This window comes from Felis catus, chromosome C1 (assembly GCF_018350175.1).
Source record: "Felis catus isolate Fca126 chromosome C1, F.catus_Fca126_mat1.0, whole genome shotgun sequence".
Classification (NCBI taxonomy): Eukaryota; Metazoa; Chordata; class Mammalia; order Carnivora; family Felidae; genus Felis; species Felis catus.
In genome coordinates, this window is record NC_058375.1 from 72000094 (window position 1) to 72006459 (window position 6366).

The window sequence follows — 6366 nt, forward strand, 5'->3', positions numbered from 1 at the left end:
GGAGCCAAAGCATAAGAGACTCTTAAAAACTGAGAACAAACTGAGGGCTGATGGGGGGTGGGAGGGAGGGGAGGGTGGGTGATGGGTATTGAGGAGGGCACCTGTTGGGATGAGCACTGGGTGTTGTATGGAAACCAATTTGACAATAAATTTCATATTTAAAAAAAATAAACAAAAATAAATGTTATTTAGAAAAAAAAATCATGGTATCTGGAATAGAAACAATTCTTCCTGTGTGTTGTGACCAGCACAGATGACAGCAGGATCCTTGTTCCAGATGCTATGCTTCTGTTAGCACTGCCTAAGATTGTATTCACTTCTTAAATGATCCAGTGCTAAGGCTTAGGCCATAGGCTTCTTGCCAGAATTCTGGCAAGTTTTTAGCAAATGTGGGTTTCTAGAAGCAGATCTGAGGATCCTGGAATGATTGTCCCAACTGAGCCTGGAGGAGATGTGATTTGCTTTCTCTCACCTGTCTCAAAGCTGACTTGAATTTACCCAGATGACGTACTTCTCAGCTTCAAAAGTGAAGTGTCTTAAGTGAAGGGCAGCTCTGACTCTGACACAGGAGAGTGTGGCCAAAAGTAAAATAACAAACCTTTAAGACCTACTTGGGGGCAAAACTCTTAGGGGCCCCAGGTAGCTTAGTGTCAGAAATCACTTAATGGCGGCCTTAGGAGATTCCCACTAATGCTACAGCTGAAAGCTAACCCATGCGCTGACGTTGCCCTTCGTTCCCTCCTTTACCCAACATTGATGCTACATCCGCTTCTAATTGGCCTCCACCTAGTGACGTTTATTCATGCCCTGTTAAAACCAGTGCCCTGTTAAAACCTGAATACTTTGCCACTCGGTGCCGGGAGCCTAACTTAGCGTGGCGTCTTCTATACCACCCTGGGCTCATGTCAGCCCAGCAGCCAATTAAAACTTAAAAAGTTTTTTTCTGTTAGCCATGTCTTTCCATACTGAAATTGGGCTGCTGGCCTTTTTTTTTTTTTTTTTTTTTTTATGTTTATTTATTTTTGGGAGAGAGACAGAGAGTGAGTGGGGGAGGTACAGAGAAAGAGGGGGACCCAGAATCCGAAGCAGGCTCCAGGCTCTGAGCTGTCAGCACAGAGCCTGATGCAGGGCTCTAACTCACAAACTGTGAGATCTTGACCTGAGCTGAAGTCGGACACTCAACCATCTGAGCCACCCAGGTGCCCCTGGGCTGTTGGTTTTTAAAAATTTAATCTTGTAGTTATCCTTATTAAATGCTATCTGCTTCATTCCCACTTGCCTACTTTTGATTCTGGCATCTTGTGCATTATTTATTACCTTTAGTTTTGTGTCAACTGAAATTTGATGAGCATGCCTTCTGTCTCCTCTAAGCAGTTGTCAAAAAGTGTTAGAATGTATATGTCAGTGAAAAGAATAAAAACACCAACTCCAGTAAATTATAGTTTACATGCCTTCCTGCTTGAAGTAATGAAGGGTCGTTTTTAGGAAAGCAGATTTTATTGAGCCTAATGCATCTATAAATTCATTTCCCCCACACATATTTATTGAAAATTCCCAAGGCTCAACACCGTATTACATACTTCAGAGACATACAAGAAGCATAAAAACATGATCCTTGACCTTGAAGAGCTTACAACCGCATTGGGAAAACAAGACATCCAAAATTGAAGCTATGACAAGGGCACATGAAAGGCATAGACAACAAAGTGATATAGGCATTGAGGGAAGGAGATATCACTGTGGCTGATGGGTGTGGAAGAGAGCTGCTTAGAGGCAATTGGTCTTGGTTTAGGCCTTGAATAATTTTTAGGATGTGAATAACTGGAATGGGAGAAAGAGATTTTAAGGAAAAGTATGTGCAGAAGCGAGACACATGTTCCAGGGATAACAGATCAGCTCAATTCACATATATATTGGTTAAGATAACTCTAGCTGCTACAACAAACACCCCCAACAAATATAGCGGCACAAAGTTGACATAAGTTTATCTTTTGTTCCCTTAAATCTAACACAGATGTTCCTAGCTGGTTCCTGACTCTTTTCCCCCAAACATGCAGGGATCCAGCCTTCTTCCATTTTGTGGCTCCAACACTTCAAAATATGACATCCAAGCTCACCATGCTTACCTTCCTTAAGCTGAAAGGAAGGGAAAGCACATACAGCATCATATGCGAGAGGGTTAATGGGCCAGGCCAGGAAGTGATGCATATCACCTCTGCTCATGTTCCTCTGGCTGGAATTCAGTCACACAGCTACAGTAATCACAGGGAAAAACTAGGAAGTAAAATCTGTGGGCCCAGAAAGAAGAGGAAACAGGTTGCAGAAACACCTAGCTGGGTTCTGCCTCAGAGCACAATGGGAAAAATGGAAAATAAAGGTAGAATGGGAGAATAAGCTTTCCTCACTTGAGCAATGAAGAGACAAATGACATGGAGATTGAGTGTAGCTTCTAGAGTCAAACTTTGTGGGTGGAAGCATGGCTTTGCTATTTCATTGTATGATCTTAGACATGTTACTTAAAAACTCTTTGTCTGGGGTGCCTGGGTGGCTCAGTAGCGTAAGCATCTGACTCTTGATTTCCGCTCAGTTCATGATCTTGCAGTTTGTGAGATCAAGTCCTGCACTGAGCTCTGTGTTGTCATGGAGCCTGCTTGGGATGCTCTATCTCCCTCTCTCTGCCCCTCCCTCATTCTCTTTTCTCTCTCTCTCAAAATAAATAAATAAACATTAAAAAAGCGCTCTTTGCCACAGTTTCATCTTCATCTGTAGAATGGGAAACAATGAATTCATTATCACAGGGCTACTATGAAGGTAAATTAATAATGCAAAGTACTTAGAAAAGTGCCCAGAATAGTATCTAGCATCTAGTAGATGTTTAATAAATATTATCCATTGGCAGGTTGTGAACAGAAGGCTTTGAATGTGATTTCGTACCAAAGGCCAAACCACATATCCATATTCACTGAATTACCAGAGTCATACAGGTATCCTAATGCTTTCCAATTGAATCCATGGCTTTCCTAGGTTGACAGACCAAGTCTCACCTACAAGTATAGTCATAGATTCAGTACATATTTATTGAACCCTTGCTACATACTAAGTATAGTGCTAGGCACTGGAGATGTAATCATAAACGAGAATGTAGGATTTATTATAGTCAATTTGTTCTTTTTGCTCTTCCACACATTTTCAGATTTTTATAACCAGTTGAAATTGGTTTAATTCCTTTGAAATACCTAGAGCTGTTTCTGTTCTCCAGGTGGACACTGATACAAAGGCAACTTTTCTTTCCCATTGATAATATTGCTGGTACGTACATTTGAAGTCAATTTTAGATAGCAATTATTTCAGGATTAAAACAGACATTCCTGCCTTAGTCCCTTCTTACTCTATTTTTAGAAGATTCAAGATTTACTTTCTTTTTTTTTAAATTTTTTTTATTATTATTTTTTTAATGTTTATTTATTTTTGAGACAGAGAGAGACACAGCATGAGCAGGGAAGGGGCAGAGAGAGAGGGAGACACCGAATGTGAAGCAGGCTCCAGGCTCTGAGCTGTCAGCACAGAGCCCAACGCGGGGCTCGAACCCACGAACTGTGAGATCGTGACCTGAGCTGAAGTCGGACGCTCAACTGACTGAGCCACACAGGCGCCCCAAGATTTACTTTCATTAGGGATGGGTGTTTGGGAATTCTAAAAGAGAATGAGGGCTCAAGGGTGTCCTTGACCATTCCAGTGCGAGGAATACTGGATCAAGTAAGTACCATCCATAAGTCTATATTCTGAGAATAGGTCCTGAGTGTTTACACATAGCAATCATTAAATTTTATGTGAAAAGGTTTACTGTGGAAGGCACCCATTGTTACAGAGTTTCCTTGACATCCAAGGAGTAAATGATGTTTGATCAAGAGGGCAGGCAGTAAGTTATAGACTGGGAGATGGTTCCCGGGTAGTCAGGGCTCTGGTTTCTAAAGTCAAGATGTGTAGCCCCCTAACTTCAGTTTCTTCAACTTTCATATGGGAACTCATTCACTAAACAAATATTTACCAAGCACCTGCAATGTGTGGTAGAGGAATATATATAAGCAGTGACTAAGGCGTGATAAACCTGACTTTGGCTCCTGGCCTTCCCGCATTCTAGTTGTGTAAACTTGGTGTGCCCTAGAATCATGCTCCACCATTTTCTGTCTTGCTCTAAGTCCTGGAGGACTGACCTGCATGGACTGCACCACCTGGGATCCGTTATTGCTGGCTTTGGCCAATGGGAGGCACTTACAGGAGACTGGAGGGAAAGAGGAGAGAGAGGTCAACATATTGATTCCTCTCACTCTCTTCCTACTTTTTCATGGTCCTGTACCATGCACACACTTCTATAATCATAGCTTCTGTCTGGTGGCCCCTTCTGAGTGATTCCAGGTTCTGGCTGGATTCTGATAACTACTTACATGGAAGTAATAAACAGCACACATTTCAAAACCCACTTTTAAGCACATGACATTGAATACTTTTTAAAAACAAGTTGCAGGGGCACCTGGGTGGCTCAGTTGGTTGGGCGACCGACTTCAGCTCAGGTCCTGATCTCGCAATCCGTGAGTTCGAGCCCCGCATCGGGCTCTGTGCTGACAGCTCAGAGCCTGGAGCCTGTTTCAGATTCTGTGTCTCCCTCTCTCTCTGACACTCCCCCGCTCATGCTCTCTCTCTCTGTCTCAAAAATAAATAAAGGTTAAAAAAAAAAATTAAAAAAAAAATAAATAAAAACAAGTTGCAAAAAAAAAAGTCAATTCAGCATTTTCAGAAAGAGCATTTGGCAATATTTAATGTATAAGGAGGCTGTGTTTGGGGCCATCCACTTTCTCCAGTTTTTCAAAGTGTTTCCTGGAATTGTGAATGTTGATCAGAGTAGCTGCAGAAGGGATCCAGCATAACATAACCACCCAACATAACAACCATTACATATGTGTTTAATGTAAAGATGTCAATGAAAGCAGCAAAGTTAGAATTCCTAACTCCCATTTTCTAGAAAGAAGCAGCTAATTTGCTGCAAGTCAGCTGAACCGCTTAACGGTGTTCCTTAAATGATCTACATCTGGAGGTGGTAATGGCTTCCCATTTTTGCTAGTCCCTGGATAATTCAACATCCCTTGTTGGTTGTCTTTAACCTGCCCATACCTCTAAGAACATTTTCTTTATTAAACATTCTCTTCAAAATTCTTAGTTGAGTATGCCATTTTTTTTTTTTTTTTTTTTTTACCAGGGAGCTTTGTTGGGTTACTCACTTAAACTTCTATGTAAATGGGAGTTATATGTAAAGTAGGAGTTATAATACCTTAATCTGTAGGTTGTTTTGAGGCTGAAATGTGATAGCATGTACAAACGGTCTTATTGTGACCAGCACCAGGAAGTATTCAATTAATGATAACCACTAATATAGCTCTTCTGCTCTTGTGTCAGGCACTGTGACGAATACCCAAGTCCTTCAAATGAGATAACATATAAAGTGCTTACCTCGGTAACAGGGACACTGTAAGCAGTCAATAGGTGCTCTTGGCTCTTCAAAGCTCTACTTTTTCTTCTCCCTCCCCCCTCCCATACAAGGAACATTTCGCCTTTCTAAACCTCTGTAACCCTTTCTATTCCTCTCTTATGCTGTTTATTATTTTCTCTTAGCCGCATAATAACCCATTGATGCCAGAGTCATCTACTTCATTACAACCACATTAGGAGCTAATGGGATAATCAAAGTATCCTCAACAGTACAGAATACTACGTAAGTGTATTGAGTCTGAACAAGTTGTGATGTATTATGATGATTTGCAAAGGTTACTGTGGCCCTGAACGTTTATAATTCCTTTTATTTTCCATTTCTCAGAGCTTTTTGCAACACTGTCTTTCCAGAACTACTTTGTATGGTTATTTCATACTTAAATGTATGTCTGTGGGGGCACAAAAAGATTGCGAGAAAAGCCTTTTCAAACTTTAGGCAATCTAAGTGTTCAAGAAAAGAAAAGCATTTCTCTAGTTGAAATTGTTATACACACACACACACACACACACACACACTCCAGGGCTTTGATAAGCCCTCTTCATTTCTTTATGAAATGAAGTTGCTTCATTCCCTGATGAAAAACAATGAACTGCTAGAGCTGTGATTCCAGGGAGTGGTCATGCTTGCTCTTGTGGTATCAATCCACACCTGTTTTAGCATTACATCAGAACACACATGTCCTAGGAGTCTTCTTTCCTGCTTCCTCTTTTGCGTCAGTGGTACTGCTCTCTCCTAGCTGCTGCTGCTGCTTCTCCTCCTCTCCTCCTCATCCTTGTCTTCTCCTCCTTCTTTCCTCCTCCTTCTTCTTTTTCTGTTCCACT